The sequence below is a fragment of the Sceloporus undulatus genome, chromosome 9, assembly GCF_019175285.1.
Source record: "Sceloporus undulatus isolate JIND9_A2432 ecotype Alabama chromosome 9, SceUnd_v1.1, whole genome shotgun sequence".
NCBI lineage: Eukaryota > Metazoa > Chordata > Lepidosauria > Squamata > Phrynosomatidae > Sceloporus > Sceloporus undulatus.
The window spans coordinates 19,001,025-19,021,844 of NC_056530.1; the positions used below are offsets into that span (position 1 = coordinate 19,001,025).

Consider the following 20,820-nt stretch of genomic DNA (forward strand, 5'->3'; position numbering starts at 1 on the left):
AGAAGAAGAACAAATGGTTTCACTGCCAGAATCACTGAAGGAAATCATTGCATACTGGAGGCTGTTCAACCAAAATTTGGGAGTAGGCCAGTTTCGACACAGAGATCAAGCACATGGCACATACATAAACACATACACACAAAGCCCTGTGAAATAAGCTTTGAAACTACAGTATTACCCTCGTATAATCTAGTACAACTGCATGTTGTAGCTTAGACAAAAGGGTAAAGTCTGAGTATTGGACTAGTGTTCCAGGAGAGTGGAGTTCGAAACCCCACTCAGCCAAGGACACCCACTGGATTACCTTGGACAAACCACACACTTGCTAAGGACACGGACGAAACTGAGGGTTTAAACAGCTATTATCCCATGAAAATTGTGCAATCGCATTTAACATTTTCACACACATCGCCATTAAAGAGCCTTTATCCCCGGAATAAACAGGCAACAGGGATTTCCCCGTGAATGATTTGTTGGTGTTTATTGCCTGTTTATTCCTGGGATAATGGCACTTTAATCGCGACGTCGTGTGAAAATGTTAATCGCCACTGTGCCATTTTCATGGGATAATCGCTGCTTAAACTCCAAATTTCCCCCGTGTGATAAAGTCCTAAGAGGAAGGCAATGGCAAATGTCCCCTGAATCTATCTTGCCAAGAAAACCACAGGAGAGGGTTGCATAAGTTCTTGAAGGTACATAACAATAATAAGAACGTAGAAATCAAGGGACGTGGCAGCACCTTTGAGACTAACTGAAAGACAGAAGTTGGTAGCATGAGCTTTTGTAAACTTGAACCTACTTCCTCAGATTCATTTGGAGGGAGTAGGAAAAGTCTACAAAAGCTCATGATATCAACCTCTACCTTTCAGTTAGTCTCAGAGGTGCTGCAAGATCTCTACACTAACAGCACTAACATCAAGGGAGGAAACATCAGACCAAAAGGTCTTATCAAGCCTACATCTGGCTGCAATCCAGTCCCTGGAAACTCTTGGGAAGGCTCCTCCAAGGCAACCCCCTGCGGTAGGAGAGATTTCCGTTACGTTTTGTTTACTTTCGCGACTGTCTTTCAGTTAGTGGCATCCAAAGTAATCCTGCTGTTATCTCGAAGCTGTGACCAGAGATAAAAGCAGGATCCCCCCCAGATGCCATGCATCTTCCTGCTGCTTTTTGCAGTCAGTGAAAAGGACCTTCTCCTCCATCACTCTCTTCGTTTCTCCAACTAGAAAGGCAGTTAGCATTGTAATTTTTCATCTTATTTGGTTTATTTATATCCCACTTTTTCCCACACATTACTCAAGGAATCTTGTGTATGGCTGTGCGTGTTTATGTGTACCTTCAAGTCACCTGTCGCTTTATGGTGAGCCTATGAATTTCACAGGGTTTCCTTGGGCAAGGAGTACTCAGAGATGGTTTTGCCAGTTGAAAAGTAGACCACAGCACCTGGCATTGGTTGGTGAGGTTTTGTTGGTGTGCCTTCAAGTTGTTTCCAATTTATGGTGACCCTAAAGGGTTGATTAGTGACTTACACATCATTAAAAACCATACAGATTAAAGAATTACTTCTGTGTGCCCGTTCTGGCCAGTTGAGTCCAATCCAGAATTTGAGTGAAACAGACCAGAAGAGTATGGGTTGTTGGAGAATCTGAGTCCTGTTCTGAAGAACCCTCTTCCAATAATGTCATGACAGTGACCATGATGTCAGGTTCAACAGAGATATGAATAAAATGTTACCAGAAATTGCTTACATAGTCAGATTTGACGTCAAAAAGGCCACTTCCTGAAAATTAAGGCATGTGTGCAAGAGAAAAAGTAATGGTTTTTCCTTGACATGAATGTCCAGTCATAACTAACTGTAAGGGCGGTGCTCATCTTGATTGCTAAGCCAAAGAGCCAGCATTGTCTGAAGACAACTCCAGTGGTCATGTGGCTACTAGCATGACTGCACTGAATGCTGTTACCTTGCCACTGAAGTGGTACCTATTTATCTACTTGCATTTGCAGGTTTTCGAATTGCTAGGTTGGCAGAAGCTTGGACTAGTGATGGGTGCTCACCGCATCATGCGGCACATGGGCCTCGAACTGCCAAACTTCTGATCCTATGATTATCAGAACTGGCATCTTAGCCACTAAGCCACTGCACCGCACTGCAAGAGAACTCAATAGGTGAATTTTTAAACATTAAAATTAAAATTAAAAATTAAATTAAATTCCAGGCACTGTGGGCAGTTTGCAAGCATTGTAGCATGCTGTGTGGATGGAATTAAGACTTCCATCTTAAGCCACAGCTGTAGTAAAAATACAAGCTGTCATGCAGTAGTTTTGGGCACTTGCAGAAATCTGGCACAAGGACAATTGCTTGGGACAAATGTTATCCTGGTCAAACAAAATGCATTGATCTAACAAATAATCTACCTCCAATATGTCATTTGAAAGTTTAATGAACCTGAATAACATTTAGTGAAATAAGTCTTTTCATCAGTTATTAGCTTCCAGTGTAGGAGCAGAGACATAGTTCAAGGTTCATATCTAACAGGCCCTTTCTTCAGTCACATGTACCTGAGTAAAGCTAACATATATTTGATTTGGAGAATTGAGAATTCCATGACCAAATGGTTTTGGTAGTAAAGAACAAGAAGACGTTGAAGATGGGGAAAGTCATTAATAATATGCAGAGTTGAATAGTGAGCGAACAGTATGACTATTTCAATGGGGGAGCATATATGGGGGATGCATTTTAGTGTGTGTGTCTATATGTGTTGTTGAGTATAATAAGGCATAATCGGTACCAGGATGTTGCACAGTTTTGCCCCAGTACTTGATTATTATTTCTGGTGAAGTAATACAGAAGTCTGTCTATTTACATGTAAATCAGGGTGGATAGAGATGTCCAATGTGGCTTCCCAAATGCCCTTTTACTGTCCCTAGGACCACTGCAGATTCCTTCAGGTGTCTCCCTGGAGCAGATATTTTCTTCCCATGGAAGATGTGTCTAGAAGCAGCAGGATTTCAATTATGGGTATCCCAGGTCACATTAGCCCCTAAATTTACCTGCTAGGTAAAGTGAAAGGCAGTAGAAAAATATGACTGAATACAGATGGATTGACTCAATCAAGGAAGTTTGATTGACTCAATCAAATTTGATTAATTCAATCAAGGAATCCCTATGTTTGCACAATTTGAGTGGCACTCTTGATAACTGGCATTATTATTATCTGTTTGTTTGTTTATTTATTCCTTGACTGTCACCTGATATAGCAACCCAAGATGGCTAACAACAAATTTAAATGGATGCAGGCCCATTTAACAAAGTATAAATATAAGGTCTAAAAACAATTAAACAATATATAAAGGTTAAAAACATTAAACATTAAAACAGTAAAATGCATTTCAAAACTATATACAAATCTACAATCTGAATTGCACAGCATTTAAAAGCCCAACCCTCATCCATTTGAAAAAGCCTGATAATACTTTGTAAAAGGTGAATTATTCAAAACTAAGCCTAATCCACCCCTATTAACCTGGAATTAGGAGCAGCCTTTGCAATCGGAGGCATGGCATCTTCCTTGGTTTGAGACCGTACAGCATTCGTTTAACAAATTAGGTGTTTCTGCCAACACACCCACACTTACACTTAAATTTCATCGCTGACGTCTTTGAGTTTAAACTTAAAAAACAATCTAGCTTAGGTGAAATTCCACAGGGCATCTGTAAATAACTTACACACACAAATAATTTCCCACCATTCTGATATGAAGCGCACTTACATCATCTGTTGGCTATCCAGGGAAGTGAGATCACATAGGTACAATTAAGTCTCGGCTGAGGGATTTTTCACAGTTGCTTTGTGCTTTCAAGCTAGTATCTAACTAATGGCAAACTGAAGGGGAACCTATCTTGGGTTTCTTGGCAAGATTTGTTCAGAGGAAGTTTGCTATTGCTTCCCTCTGAGGCTGAGAGGGTGTGACTTGTCCAAGATTACAAGTGGGTTTCCATGGCTGAGCAAGGAATTTGAAGCCTGCTCTCCAGAGTCATAATCCAAAACTCCAACCACTATAGCACATTGGCTCTCTATTTGTCACAGTACCTTCTAGCAATCACATGTGTTTCAACAGAGTTTGCTTCCTTACCATAGAGATAGATCCTACCTCCTTCCTCATCCTCTGGTATGTTGTTGTTGATCTTGACCCATGGCGGTGCTGCAGATGAGACATCTCCAAGATCTCCTGTCCTCCACTGCTCTGTGCAGATCCTGCAAACTCATACTCATGGTCTCTTTAATGGAGTCCATCCATCCAGCATGCAGGCCTTCTTTTCTTTCTACTTCCCTCTACCTTTCCTAGCATTATTGTTTTTTACATTGAGTTGTGCCTTCTCATGATGTGCCCAAAGTACTACAGCCTCAGCTTTGTCATTTTGGCTTCCATGGAGCTTTCTCGCCTGATCTGCTCTAGGACTCATGTGTTTGTCTTTTTGTCTGTGCACAGAATTCTCAGCACTCTTTTCCTTTTAGTATTTGTTGCTGTGTGCATTCAAGGTGTTTGCAACTTAAGGTGCTGCCAAGGTAAATCTATCACAGGATTTTCTTGGCAAGATTTATTCAGAGGGGGTTTGTCCCAAGTTCTTGCTTAGTCCAGTTTTGATAAACTGAGTTCAAATGGCTAAAGTAGTTTGCACTGATCAGTGCAGCAGAGAGGAGAGGAGAGGAAGAGGCAGAAACTTGCTCTTCCCTGTAGACTCAGGCAAAAGCAAACTGGGGCAGCCTCTCCTGTCTGTTCTTCTCCATTTTGCCATCTTGACTACACTCTGATGTTGGTCGGCCACTCATGCCCCAGTTTTCATCTGTGAAATGTTGCAAGGATGGCATAACATAGCAACCACCTCCCCAGTATCAGATTAATACATGAACCAGAATCCTGTTGGTAACATTTGCATGCACAAATCAGGGCTACCTAAACATATCTTATTTTGGAATGATCTCAAGGGGATATTCATCCAAACCCTACCCCCACAGCAACTACTTTGGGAGGCCCAGGTTATAGGCACTGCTTCTTGTTCCCATTGCAGTTACCCAGGGAGAAGAAAAACAACAATTCTTTTTCCTATTCTGCTGGAGGAATAGGGATGGGAGCCAGTTCCCACTACTCATCTCCTTCATCCCTGCCCCTAAACAGACATTTAATAGCTGTAGCAGCTGCCACAGGGGAGAACTTTAGTGTTGCATGCATGGAGAATTACACCCCACCCACATGATTCAAGATCTCACCACGCTTAATGTTTTGGTCCACTAGAATAAAATGTCAGGCCCTCAAGCATGCTTCTGTCCGAACCATGCACCTCCTGTTAACAAAATTTCCTTGACCTCCTAAGATAGGGCTGGAACTTGAAACAAATTCCAAAATCCTACCCATTGTCCTTTGTGTCCTTCAAAGAAACACTCATATCAGCCGAACGGCAACCTGCATGACCTTACCCTGGTCTAACTCTAGACCACCCCCAGTCCAATGCTGAATCACCGTGCCACACTCAGTTTCCAGAATTGCCCAATGCTCCGGCTGAAGTTGTTGTGAGACCAAGTGGCCGAGCTGACTCAGGTCTTGTTCAAAAAGGGGTGGTAAAAATGCACTGAGCAGTGGAAAGGCACTTCTCTGATACTATTTCGAAAGCACCGCTTCTAATCATGAAATAAATGTAGGGGTTTGCCTGCATTTTATCTCATGCCCGGAAACACCTACCCAAGTCAAGCACATATTAGGGAGGCAGAGACAGGATAAAGGGCAGTCTAGGCCCGATGCCAGGACAGGAGGAACTTGGTTCATTTGAGGAGGGCTGAGGATGTCCACTTTTCCTCATTCCTACGCAATTTCTTGGCATTGCTGCTTTGAGGAGATAAGGCAATCTTGGATCCTCCCAGCAGCTTTGCTCTTTCTTTCTAGCGTCAAAATAGTACAGCGGGCATCTCAAAGCTTAATTATAATCAGTCTTCCCTCTTGCAACAATCAGGAATTCTAAATTTTAATTCCCAAATAAATTGAATTACGACCAGGGACACTCAGCATGGGGTATTTCGCCCATCCATTTCACATTCTATACTCAAATATGGGAGCAGATACTTTGTCGAATAAATGAAAAGGATTTTATGCTATGACAGGAGAGAATTCCCTCCATCGTTTGGACCCATAGGCCTCCTTCTTAACCCACCAGAACCTGCCATAAGCCTGACATGTCAAAAGCCTTCCTATCCTCATGTTCCCAATTGGCAATTGGCATTGACAATCCTATCTGTAATAATATTTCCATACAGAACCCTGTTTCTTGGTGACGTTGTGACAAAAGATACCTAATATAAAATTTGTGTTTGTCGTGTGCCTTTAAGTCTTTTCTGATTTATGGTGACTCTAAGGTGAACCTACTATGGGGTTTTCTAGGTAGAATTGTTCAGAAGGGTTTTTTTTTTCATACCTTCTGTTGAGGCTTAGAAAGTGTGACTTGCCCAAGGTCCTTCAATAGGTTTTCATTGCTGAATAGGGATTCAAATCCTGGTCTCCCAGTGACCTAATCCAACACTCAAACCATTACTCCATGCTGGCTTTCTGGCATATAAAATACACACATGAAAGCAATGAAGCTCAGACTAGACAACACATATATGACGTTTTTAGAAGACGTATTTCCTCAAGTGGGTTAAAGATGACTATTTGTCTTTGTCTCCTTTATGTATCTTGCACTTACCATTGGAAGGTAAACGTGGGCTTACTTTCCAAGCTTGATGGTTGAGACACATCTCTGAAGGGAAAACAGATTACTCATAAGGAAGACACGTTCCCTTTCATGTCTGGTTTGACCCTGAATGTTCCAGAGTATCCCCCATTCTCTCCACTTCTCAGCTTGCCATTCATCGAATCAGCCATCCATCAAGGAGAGCGAGGGCTAAGACCATGCTTTGTTTTCCAAACCCTACCTTGCCCTGATCTCAAATCAAAAGTACCAATGTTGGAGAAATAATCCACACCTTGCACTGCTAACTTTCCCCACTTCAGCTTGAATTTTGAGGCGAATTGCTATGGAAGGAATGTCAGGAACTGACCACCCTTCACTTGTAGACTTGTTAGGCTTCTAGGTTTGAGATGAAGAACTGAAGTATGGTGGCTTCTCTTCACACCATGTTAAGAAAAAGGATCAAATTTGCTGTTCTGTCTTAGGCAGCAGAATGTTTTGGGGTGGTCCTGTGCAGGGGTTCTTTCTTACCACCTTTCAGCTAGACATGGTGCAAGATGCGTCTGGAACCTTCTGCAGACATGTTCCCTTCCACTGCCTTCTGTTGGCATAGCTCTGTCCTGGGATCAGTAATGCTCAAATATGACAGAATGTCGGAAGAGTATGACAGAATGCTGAGAAATGAGTTATTTATTATCGTTATTAGGTTTTTACAGCTCCCTCCCTGCAAGCCACCTCCTGAAATGTCTAACTCCAGTATATTTTTGCTGTGTGCAATTTTCCACTTATCTAATTGAGTTACCACTGGAAGTTCCAGCCGCTGTTTTGATGATCTTGGAAGATGGTTTGGAAAATTTAAGGGTCCTCCAGGGGTGCCATTTCTGATCTTCTCTAGACACACATGACTGATTTAGGGTATCCTTAGCAAATCCTCTGAATCCCTCTAATTAAGATGGGCATCTGAGAAGAAAGCCAACTGTGCAGACTAAGTACACAGTCATAAGAGTGCTAAGATTCCACTTTAACGGCCTGGGCAACATCATATGGCATCCTGAGGTTGATAGTCTGGTGAGGAACATGATCTCTCTGGCTGACAATCTGAATTGTATTGTTGTTGTATGCCTTCAAGTTATTTGCAAATTATGGTGGCCTTAAGGCAAACCTATCATGGGGCAGGATTTGTTCAGAGGAGGTTTGCCATTGCCTCCCCTTGAGGCTGAGAGTATGTAACTTGTCAAAAGTCACCCAATGGATTTTATGGGCGAGCTGGAAATTGAATCCTGGTCTCCAGAGTCATAGCCCAATACTCAAACTACTACACAATGCTGGCTTATTTCTCCCTAAACTGCAAATCCCAGCATTCCCAAGGGATGTTGCTACAGTAATTGAAATGGAGCCATAGCACTATAACTATGTATTGCAAAAGGGCCCTAAGAATAAGTTTATCAGGGCAACTGAAATGCTGAGATGAAACAAAATCCAGGCTTTGTGGAAATAAGTCTAAAAACCCAGAAGCTAAGGCTTGTATTAAGTGGTTTCAAATCTAGATGTTAAATGCAGGCCCCCAACCCTTTTCTTCTTTAACTTTATCCGATACCTTGGAGTTGTTAGGTCAGGGGTGGAAATCATACAGCCTTCCAGAAGCTGTACTTCTGGGTATCAACAACATAATTCTCATCCCTGTATTAGGGTTCTCAACCTTCTGCTTACCCCATTCTCCTTTCTCCTTGGCTTTACCTCTCTTTTACCTCCATTCACTATCCATTGTGTCATCCAGGTCTTCCTTTGTAGACTGCTGCCTGTTTCGCCCTACTTCCTTGAGGCATCCTCTTTCTGCCCAGCTTCTTGGCATTCCTGGTATCAGTACATAGCATCCTTGGGGCAGCTAGGAACAGAGTAGCCACCAGCAGTGACCCAACCCTAAAAGAACAAAATGGACCTTGTTGTCCTTTTCAACTCTAAGATTATATTTTAATTATCTATGATGCCCTGGAGTGATGCTACATCAAAAGTGGTTTTGCTCCCAAGCCAACACACCTCCCCAAACCACACAATGTGCAGCAGGTACAGGCCACTGGGTGCTCTCCAGATATTTCTTTAACAACTATCATCAAAACCAACAAATGCAGCCAGTGATCCTGATAGGAGTTTTCCAAAACACTTAATGGGCATTTTATTGCTTACTATACAGCCTCTACTGCTCTTAAGAGCTAGTTTAATTGTATGGTCTTCTGTTACCAAACTGCATTCTATCCTTGGCCCTTTTACTCAAGTCTTGTTCCACACCTACTTTTCCACCAGGTTTATCTTGCTCAGTATCAAAGCTTACTTAAAAGTTATAATCCTTCCTTTGCTTTCTTTGTCTCTGAATTCTCTGTCCCTTAATTTTGTCACTTTTCAAGACCTCTCCTCAGTCATTCTTGAGAGCATGGTAGATCGGATGACTGGCAGTAGATTGTCAAGGCCCTTCAAGGGTTTCTTCTGATTTCTGATTCCAAACAGCATAACAATAGCATATAAAATTGCAAGTCAAGAAAAAAGAAGAAGAGACCACAATAGCAGACAATTGCTAATACTCTCTATCTCATGATTTTGATTCACCAATCTGTAAAGTACGAGATGCCTTTCATTGGATCTGGCAGCTCTGTTTTCCAGTTTTACAATTATGTTTGTCTCGGGGGCCTATATTGCTTGCAAATAGCGTAGACCTATTCAATCAATGGGAACTTCATAAATCAACACTTAAATTCAGTAGTTGGAATTAACATCAGCTTTAGGCCTAGCTACATCGTAAATTGGATATGGATTTGCATTTGTACATGCACGTTCTGCACAATGTATAGTAACAATTGTTGGCAACCCTGAGCCACTGCTTTTTCATGAGGTCCCACTGCTCATCCCCAAAACACTGTTTTGCATCTGACTTTGATTGGTAGACTGCGGGCTTCTAGGAAAATGCCAAATTGAGTTTCACCCATCCCTACCCTATGAAATAGAAGACTGATCCTATGCAAACTGACCATTTTCCATTCCCCCACAGAATCAGAACAGCAAATTGTTTTGTTTCTTAAGCAACCCAACATCTCATGTCATCACATCAGGTCAGCCAATCATTGTGGGATGCTTCACCACGACAGGACGATATTTATTTATTCCTTCGGAAAAAGTAAGCGTCATGAAATCTCCAAGAGCGTTGTTCCTACACATCATCATAACAACACAAGCAATGCCATGCTGAGTCAGACCCCCGCTTGGTTTAGCTCAGCAGTTCTGCCTTCTGCAATACCCAGACAGACACCAAAGGGAAGTTCATAAACAAGGCAGCTCCTCTGCCACAATAGAGTCATGCTGGATATCCACGTTCTATGTAGGAAATTGTGTCTTCTTACACGAAAGCCTTGTGGAGGGCCAGCCCTGCCATTCGGTCTGGGTGGAAACTGTGTGGATACTCTTCAGTATTTTTTATCAGTGACTAAGGTGAATGGAAGAAGGAAATTCTTATTAGAATTTCATTGCCAGCAACTCACAAGATGGTTTCAGGGTTGACTCATATTCGCCTCATGATCAACTATAATTCCAGTTCCCTAGAACCACCTATTTCACATATTTTGGCTAAACACACAGAGACATACACACACTTTCATTTATATCAGCAATCACTATACCTGTCTCCTTCAAAGTAAGCCTATTTCAGTTCAATGGGACTTACATCCTAAGCAAGGTGAGCCTTGCCATTAAGAAGAATGAGATGGCAAAAGAGAGAATTGCATGTCACTGCCATTATACCTGAAGTTCCCTAAGACGAAATTGGGCATCATCTTTGCTTCAGGTACAGAAGTTTCCTAGCCCATTTTTGCTCACTAGTAAAGGTATATACTATACACTCTAAACTTGTAGCAATTGTCACCAAGTCTCTGTAAGATATGAATATATAGTGAAGTACCTAAGTAGTTAACTCTTCAAAAGACCTTTTAAAATATTCCAGACTTGGGTAAGTTATGTCTAAAAGGTAATTAGCAGTAGCTATGGTTCCAAAAAACCTCAAAGTAGATAGTTATACCTTTAATGTAACTCTTTACTTTCCAATTTCTCAAATTACGCTAATTAACATTTGTGTTAATTGGTGGATGTAGCATTTCAGTCCTATAAGACACTGGCATATGGCACCAAACACATTCTCCACCTGTCTGCCTCACTGATGCCACAACACAGCATATTTCCAAGATAGCTTTGGGCAAAAAGAAACCCAGCTATTATTATTATTATTATTATTATTATTATTATTATTATTATTATTATTATTATTATGCTTTATTTATATAGTGTTGTAGATTTGCACAGTGCTGTGCATACAAACAATAAAACAGATAAGAGTAAACCTGCCCATGGCGTACAATCAAAGATATTGACCAATGTTTTGAAAACCTGGATAAAAATGGTGTGTTCAAATTCCTGGAACAGGAAAAGATGGCAATTAAGCAGTTTCTGCTGATTAGAAAGCTGATATTGTATTATCGGGATAAAACATTATTTAAAACAAGGGCCATAGACCTTCAGCCCAAGTTATAGGATGTCTTTGACATGTTTGACAACTACTGTCAAATCTATATTTAACTATCAGGTGTGCAGAGAATACATTTTAATATCCAGACTGAGAGAACCTCCTCGTTTCCCTTGGCATTTCAGCAATTACCACCCATTCATCAAGCTGTCACTGGAACATTTCCTACTTGGTGTCAACACCTAGATACCACCACAACCAACTTTAAACAAAATCCTTCACAGATAATTTACATTTCTTTTTTTTAAAATGAGTCTTATTGGCTGAGCTGTATGTATTCTGTGCTAGAAAGAACTAAGAGCCTGAACTAGACAGGCCAAAATAAAGCTGCTTCGGGTCACTTTGGAGGTATGCTGTTTAAATGACACATACATCTTAAGAGGCCAGAAGCTGCGCCAAAGCTGCACTCCAGTCCTTAGGACTGGAGCATGGTTTTGATGCTGCTTCTGGCCTCTTAGGATGCATGCAGCATTTAAACAGCATACTTCCAAAGTAACCCGAAGCAGCTTGTCTGTTCGGGGCCTAAAACCCCAAAGTAGTAATATTGTTATGCCCTTATATCGTAATTCTATAAATAGTCTCCTCAAAACAACCCACTAGTAATGGTGCGTGGAAATGTTACTTTTAGATTACAAGTGCCGGAGTCTCCAAGTGGATTCTGGGAGTTGCAGTGCAGAAAAGTAAGTTTTCTAAGCTAACTTTAATCCAGGGTTTGGTTTTCTTGAGATGAAATATTGGAGGCTTTGGGGATTTTTTGGTAAGGTCTGCTTTAACTACACACATTTACCAGCTGAGCCAAATGCACAGTTTTAGCAGCCAATATATATGGCTCTCATGTTTGGTTTCTAGCAACATCTTTTTCCCTAAGTATGCTTACACAGCTTGAACTCAGCTCTTGGGCAGATCTTGTCTGAGCCTCTTCTAGTTGCAACTCTGCCCACAATTCTCTGCCAGGGAGCTCTAGTTCAGAGGAATGGAGTAAAGTTCTGGAGCAGAGAAATCTAGCTCTCTCATCACATTACCAAACTCAGGATTCCATAGGATGGAGGCAGGACAGTTAATGTGATATCAATCTCTGTTTTCCCTCGAACAGACTCCCAACTGTGGCTTGAGGAGAAGCGTAGCCAGACACAAAAGACGACAAGGTTCATGCATCTTTACAGTTGAGTAGAAGAGGGATTTCAGCAGGTGTAGCTTTGCATGACTAGGTAGATCTAGAATCATAGTTTTGGAAGAGACCACAAGGGCCATCCAGTCCAACCCTTTGCCATGCAGGAACTCTTTCTTCTACTTAATTATACTGGTCTCATTCCCACTTACAGATAAATCAGTGTGTGATCCGAATCGATGGATCAATTCGGCATCGGATTGTGGTTGACACTACACTTTCCCCAGTCGCATTTTCTGGAATCAAAACCCACTTGTGGTTCCCATTCACTAATGAATCGATTCAAAATGATTCGGTTCCAACCGGCCGAAGGGGAAATTTGAATCGATTCTGATCCGCTTGTGGTTCACACTTGCACGGAATTGATTTATCGAAAAAGAAGTGATAAAAATCAATGTCAAAGAGATGTGGTTTAAATGGGTCTGGAGCATGGCGCCCTTCTTGGAATCATTTCAGTGATTCGGATTAAGTGGGAACCAGGGTCGTTTGAACCAATTCAAATCAATTTGCAATCCAATTTAAAAGGTAGTGGGAGTGAGGCCTAAAGGTGAAAAGGCTGTATCCTCTTCTAATACTCTCTATCTCATGACTTTGATTCACCAATCTATAAAATATGAGATGCCTTTCATTGGGTCTGGCAGCTCTGTTTTCCAGTTTTACAATTATGTTCGTCTCGGGGCCTATATTCAATTATTGCTTGCAAACAGAGTAGACCCATTGAATCAATGGGAACTTCATAAACCAACACTTAAATTCAGTAGGTATACTCTAGTTGGAATTAACATCAGCTTTAGCCCTAACTACATCGTAAATTAGATATGGATTTGCATTTGTACATACAGGTTCTGCACCACCATCACCTGCCTTTTGGATTATAAGCACACAAACTCACAGCCCCAAAGACACAGCACCTCCCTTCAGCTCATAGGAGTCCCAAATGTTTTGTGCATCCAAAAGGAGGATATAAAAATATACTAAATAGGTGCCATTGAAGCAACCCTGAGTCTTCCAAGCCTGAAGGAGGAGGTGTGTTCAGTATACTCCAAGTTCCCTGAACCGTTTGGATCTCAGCCAGCATAGATGATGTCAAGAAAATCCAGAAGTGAAGGTGGTGGGAGTCAAGGGCAGGCACTTAAAATGTTTGAGAAAGGTTAGAAACCCTTTTTGCACAATCCATGACCAAATACCCAGCCCATAAAGCAAGTGACTGGGGAGGGGAAGGAGAAGAGAAGGAATGAGAGATATGAGCAGAGAGGTCAAACCAAGTAGTTAACCAAAAGCATATGAAATTGTTAAATTTAAATCAAATACAAGATCAAAATTAAATAAAATGTAAATTAAATACAATACAGAATTAATAATAATACCAGATTGGGGTATTTTGATGCACAATACATTGTATTTTAAGGGGACTTGGAGGAATGGTGGGTGCAAGAAGGGGCTAGGGACATTGGGAACTCATGCATCTCACTTTCCTTGCCCATGCACTAAAGCTATGCTCCTTCTTATAGCTAAACCCTGAAAGCACTAAAGGTCTGCTGGCACAAGACTGAGCAATTTTGACCCCCAATGAATAAGAAACAGAAACTGAACCTTATTACACAAAGTACTTCATGTGAATGTAAAGGACAAACCCTATCATTGCTGATTCATCACACCAAGCACTTGATTTTAGTATAAAGTACAAACCCAGTAGTTGCCAATTGTCAAGAGGCCAATTATGATGATCATAAGGTTGGCAGGTCGGCAGTTGGAGCCTAAATGCCATGCGTGACGGAGTGAGCTCCCATCACTAGGCCCAGCTTCTGCCAACCTAGCAGTTCGAAAGCAGGTAGATAAATAGGTACCGTTTCGGTGGCAAGGTAACAGCATGTCATGCTGGGCACATGACCACGGAGTTGTCTTCGGACAACGCTGGTTCCCTTGGCTTGGTAACCATGATAAACACTACCACCTACAGTCGATTATGGCTAGGCATTCATGTCAAGGGAAACCTTAAGCTTCTTTGAGTCCCAATCGGGGGGGGGGGGGGGGGGAAAGCAGGAGAAAAATAATAAATAAATAAATAAATAAATAAATAAAGTAGCAGTAGTAATAGTAATAGTACTGTAGTAGAAGCAGTATTTGAGGGGCCCTGGGCAAAACACACTTTGGTAGGCTGTGGGAGCAGTCAGCAACAAATAGTTGAGGGTCGCTATTTTGCTTTGCCAAAATAGAGCTTAGAACCATTGTGAAGTCAAAAACTTTCACAGCCAGAATCTACATCATCATCATCACCACCATCATCATCATTATTATTATTATTATGTTTTACAATATTTATATCGTGCTGTAGATTAGCACAGCACTGTACATACAAACAATAAGATACCATAGATAAGAGTAAACCTGCCCATGGCATACAAGAAATTTAATCCCATGGCTTGAGTAACCCACAGCTTGTGGCATTTTCTCCTAGCTACCCACATTGAAAACAGAAATTGACAAAAGGGCAGAAGAGAAACAAACTAAACATGAGGAAGACAGGCACCGTTTCTTTGTTGTGCTATCTTGCATTTAGTGATTTGAGCAACAATCCATGGTTAAGACAAAATTATGGCTTTTCACAATTGTGCAGACAGAGTTTGGAGAGTGCTGCTGAATGGTCTTGTATTTCTTAGAAGGATCCTATTAGGAGCACTACTATTTTTATCTGTGTTGTCAAGTATGATGGGCAAGGGAGCTATGAGAATGACTGATCCAAAGCAACCTAGTGAATTGTAGCAAAAGAGAGATTCACAAATGGTTTCCAAAGGTAGTACTAGTCCGTAGCCATCAGAGAGTAGCAGCTCAATTACGTCGTATGATTTTTAAGACTTAGCTCTAGTAACAAAAACCTTCATCTGTTGATTTCTGTATCAGACATCTGATGAAGGTACAGGAAGAAGCCAGGAGAATTTCCCCCTCACCTGACTCCATCCCAGACAGCCTAAAGTGGACTTCCAAGAACAGTAATGATTTTCTCATGGCTATTTCAGTGAAAGAAGAGAGAATGACAAGCAACACAATCATGCAGGGTTTAAGGGACGGAGTTAACAGAAATTCCCCAAACCACTGGAAGAGCTGCTTCAAGTGTTGACTCACCTGGTCTGCATTGCAAGGTATATACAGGTTGTGTAACCACAAGCTAATGCTGTGGTGTCCCAACATTGTTGTTCAAGGAGGCAGTATTGGCAATGGCTAGGCTCTGAACTGTTCCTTCTGCAGAGCTTCCAGCATTCAGTTTTAGAGTTGACTGTTAGGTAGAAAGTTTCTTTATCACTGCAGCAGGCTGCATAAACTGATAGTGGTTGATTAGATGAACCTCTGTTGGTTTGAAAAGGCAAGGAGTGCTGCTAGGAAGAGAAAGAGTAAGAAACATCCGGCTGCTTTTGCTGGCAAGAGTGACTGGCAGGGCATTGGGCCAGAGGCTTCCCAAAGGAAGAGTGTGAAAGAAGGGAACCTAACATTTAATTTCGTCCATAGGTATCATTACAGTTCCCATCATTCAGAGCCAACATATTTGGGGATGGTCAATTAGGAGTTGTATCTGGAGGATGTTTTCTAGGATATGGGACGCAATATGATAAAATATGTACCTGCAAAATACAGTGGTATTATCTGGGAGGGGTGCGCAAAGGATGCAACCTGCTTCAGATGACACCATTGTTCCTCAGGCTGTGACATTAAAATGCTGTCTCCCATTAAAATGCTAAAGCGATGGGGTGAGTGGAGTGAGTCTCAGTGGGAGGAGAAAGGAAAGACACCCATATTTTAAAAACATAATTAAAATATTTTTTTAATTCTTTAAATAGATCACATTTTACCAATTTTTCACTTTAAGCATATGAAACTATGTATATGCAAATACACTTAGGCTGTGCATGTGATATAATTTAAAAGCATAGTCTTAACTGTGCTAGTTGTTTATGTCACAACTGTCACCATGACATTCAGTGATATATGGGAATTATGATTTATGAGTAACGTTAGTACCAAAAACATGACTAAGGTTTCTGTATGGTGTGGTAGAGGAGGAGAAGGTCAATGCGGGGTGACGCCAACCCTTGTAACACCACTGGCAACACAATGTGTACTTGCAACACATGAGTAGGTAACGTTAGTTAGGAGTTCCCTAGAGTTGATACCGTGTGTCTTCAAGTTGTCTCTAATTTATGGTGACCCTAAGGCAAACCTATAATAGGGTTTCTTGGGGCTGAGAGTATGTGATTTAGCCAAGGTCCCCCATGGGTTTCCATAGCTGAGCATCGAACCCTCATCTCCAGAGTCGTAGTCCAGCACTCAAACTGCTACAGTCTGGCTCCCCAGAGTTAGAGCAATGCTACACATCTCTGTCTTTAATTCTCTTAAATGTGTGAATAATTTGATGTTTTTCATTGACTAGCATGCAAACATAATCTCCGCCCATCTAACAGTGTATGTGTTTGCGCACATGCACTAAAAGACCACAAATTGAAACAGGATGTATGAGTCTGGGAAGGATTCAGAGAAAAGAGGTTACACAGAAGATTAAGGAGAATGATGCATTGCTAAAAGATTACAGAAAGAATGTATGCACATTACGAATCAATTCTTAATATTAGATCTTGACAACAGTGAAAGAATGAAATAATTGTTCATCCGAACCATAAAGAAAAAGCAAGGGCTTGGAATTAGCAAAGATGATGAGACGTTAGTCATCTATTAAAACACACTACTTTGAAAGTTGTGGAAACTTTTCGAGAGGAAGATGGGGAGGGGAGAAAGCTTTGGCCTTTTGAGTAAGCTTGAAGTCTAAGATGGACTCTTTCGAGGAGAAGATGATTCTTTGATGAAAACCATGTTTGGGATAGGTTTTAAACCAGCCAGATGATGTTCTCGGTGTGTGTAGCAGTGCAGAATCACTACTCAACATGATGCTTTTGAAGAACAGTTAGTGACCATTTTTGTTCCCAATCTTCAGCCAGAGTTTGCTGTTATGTTGTTATGTTGATTCCAACGTATGAAGACTCTATTATAGTGTTTTCTTGGCATGGTCTATTCAGGGGAGGTTTGCCATTACCTCCCTCTTACGCTAATGAAGATATCAGATCTGGGGGGGGAAAGCCAGGACCAAAAGGCATACTCCTGGCAAATTCACACAATCGCAGTGAAGAATTTCAGACACATTGTGCTCATCCAGGGCTTCTCCCGTGAAGATCCAGGAATGCTCCAGCAACAAACCATTCAAGGGGAAGTTCCAGAAATGGTTTGTTACTGGAGCACTCCTGGTTCTTCCCAGGATAAGTCCTGGATAAGCATAACATCGTCTGAAAATCTTCAGCGCAATCGCGTGATTATCCCAGGAGTATGCCTTTTCCTGCCTTGATTTTCCCCCATCTGATGATCTCCATAGTCACGCAATGGGTCTTTGTCACTGAGTGGGGATTCAAACCCTGGCCTCCCAAAATCTCATCCAACTTTCAAACGACTATACCATAGTGGCTATTGAAATTACAGTTTTAAAGTGACTTCTGCATTCATGTTTCTCAAAAGCAACATAAAATTTACCCTTCTTACCATTCAAATGCAGCAGCACAAGGCATAGCATCACACAGCACATGACCCATGTGATATTCCTCCTCTGTAAAGTGAGCTCTCTCACACAGACATTACTATAGTAACTTTTAAATGTTATTGTTATATAGCAAAAGTGGTGAAGTTATCCTTCATTAAATTCTGAGCATACTTCAAGATAGGTATCTCTTGACACTGGGACTATGGACTACAGTAATTGCAAGGAACTAGTGACATGCATAGAAAGCCAGTGGGCAGATTGTGTTGCAGGGAGAGGACTAATGGGGTTCAAGCACTTAAATCTTAGCACAGGAATATATGGAGAGAGCAGTGATATGTGGGGGTAATTGCCCCCAAAGTGAAAGCTAGATTAACAATGCAGGATTCAAGGGCATATTCTCAAGTATCTAAACTACCATACATGCAATCGGGGGGAAAGCACATGTGTCCTATTTATTCCCGTCTCTTCTAATTCCACCCATTTTCCCTGTGTATGGTTTTGGAGTGTAAATTCCTTGTGGCCGGACTCTATCCCATAAAGCATCATGCACATGAATGGCATTACATGAGGGCCATTAGCAGCCTGGTAGTATATACAGTTGGCACTCTGTATCTACAGATTCAGCCATCCACAGCTTGCGTGCATGTGTGTGTGTGTGTAATTCCAAACCACAAACCTTGATTTTGCCACTTGATATAAAAGACACCATTTTACTATGCCATTGTATTTAATGGAACTTGAGCATCCACAGATTTTGATAGCCACAGAGGGGCCTGGAACCAAACCCCAGCAGATACCAAGGGCTCACTGTATGTTTATGTGTGATGAGGCTTCCAGAGAAGTTTGGGTGTGTGGGACTGTAGCCTTCATCCCACTGAACAGAGTAAGGCTTGCTTCTGGGTAAACAGTTATCAGGTCAGGCTGGTTGAATGCCTTCCACAGTAGCCTGCGTCATTTCTAATCTTCAATCTTAATGGTATGTGTGGTTTTTATATTGGTATTATTTATAGATTGGACTTTGTGTTCAGTCCCATGAAGAGAAGATGATGCTTTTCTTATTTATTTTTTCCCTCCTAGCCATGCCACTCTTTGGCGTTTCTTGGTCTTTAAGCAGAGAATCAAAATAGCAACTCCCTTCCAGCTCCACCCATCCACTCCTGATAACTTATTGAAAGGTAGAGAGGAGAGGGGGATATCTCTTTGTAGAATTGGCTGTTCAAAGGAAGTGATTCAGGAGAAGACAAGATCAGGCCTGTCCTAAATTTCAAAACATGATTTTTTTCAGGCTTTTAGTGACAGCTTTCCTCATTCACTTGTTTACTGATGGCACACTTCCCTGTGTGCTGTCAAAGACTCTGATGCACACTGGTGTGCCACCTGTGTTTTTTCTGGGTGAGAGTGAAAAAAGATCTGTTCACAGTTATGCACGCTTTTTGTAAAGTAGTAACAACTACACTTTATTATAGCTCAGGGATCCGGAGAGTTAAGATTCATAACATATGAGCCCAAACAGACAGGCCAAAATAAAGCTGCTTTGGGTCACTTTGGAAGTATGCTGTTTCAATGATGCATGCGTCCTAAGAGGCCGGAAGCCGCACCAAAGGAACCTAAGGAACAATCAGGTTGAAACACACAGGGACAACTTATTTCAGACATTTCTCATCCTGACCACCTCAGACTAATATTTGACCACAACCAAATTCACGCTGGGATTCTAATCTTCTAATACGAATTTGACATAAAATTGGGTTGACCATTCAAGGACCCATGAGTTTGTCTTTTCGGTGGTCTACAGTATCTTCATCGCTCTTCTCCAGCACCACATTTCAAATGAGTTTTTCTTTTAATCCACTTTTTTCACAGTCCAGCTTTCACATTCGTACGTAGTAATGAGGAATACAACGGCGTGGATATTTCTAACTTAATGCTCAGTTCTATATCTCTACACTTTAGGATCTTATCTAGCTCTTTCATGGCTGCCCTTCCCATTCCTAGTCTTCTTATTCCTGGAAGTGCAGTCTCTGTTTTGATCAATGTTTGATCCAAGGCATGGGTTTGTATTATTTTTAACTAATGGGTTTGTGTGTTGTGATAAAACAAAACATAACAATGTCTTCATGATAAAACACCAGCATCATCTGGTTCAAGCTCTGACTCCTCTACTAAACATGCAAACCGGTTCATGGTTGATGCTTCAAACACAGAGGAGGGTTGCCATGCAATGAATTGTCCAATTTACTTTGCTTAGAGCATGGTTGACTGTGCATATTAATGTCTGGTCTGGTGCTTTCCCTCTTTTTGGTCATCACTGGACAAAAGGCAATTGCTCTTGCAACCAACAGCAAGGTACTTTGTTTACTAGGGAGCCAGAAGAATAACACTGAACGGCAGCAACACACCTTTCAAGCAGCGGCTTCCTAGCTACTTTTAGTAGAGAAACCCAAGAAGTCAGCTATTAAGCACTAACTCTGCATAATTCAAAGTTATATATAAGCAATAAAGCATTGAAAGTATAAAACTGTTAGCAAAAGACTTTAAAAGAGGAAAATTACGGGTATAAAACAATATAACTTAGTGATAAAATCTGGAAAACTGCAGAGCTCCCAGCTAAGCTGCCGTTCCTATCTTGGATAACGTCTAATAAAATAGTGTAGTTTGGAATGAACAGACTCTTCCGTCCCCATAGCCATGCTTGCAAGAAAACCCCAAAATGATGGATTAATGTGTTAATTCACATTGACAAGGCAGTTTTAGCACTTTTCCCCTACACTAGGAGCAGGATTTTTGTAAGGTTTACAG

General features: G+C 41.3%; 1 protein-coding gene across 17 annotated transcripts in view; it reads right to left on the reverse strand.

The window, feature by feature from the left end:
- Window positions 1-20,820, reverse strand: part of LOC121916316 (chemokine-like receptor 1) — a 57,697-nt gene that overhangs the window by 17,648 nt on the left and 19,229 nt on the right. For 8 of the 17 annotated variants that reach the window (XM_042441270.1, XM_042441257.1, XM_042441265.1 and 5 more), the window contains exon 1: window positions 3,768-3,930. The gene's annotated coding sequence lies outside the window, so the exon portion shown is untranslated. Of the gene's footprint in view, window positions 1-3,632; window positions 3,739-3,767; window positions 3,931-4,130; window positions 4,246-6,732; window positions 7,302-8,427; window positions 8,638-9,046; window positions 9,158-20,820 lie in introns of those variants that run through there. The other 9 variants (XM_042441259.1, XM_042441258.1, XM_042441256.1 and 6 more) reach the window with 9 other exon arrangements.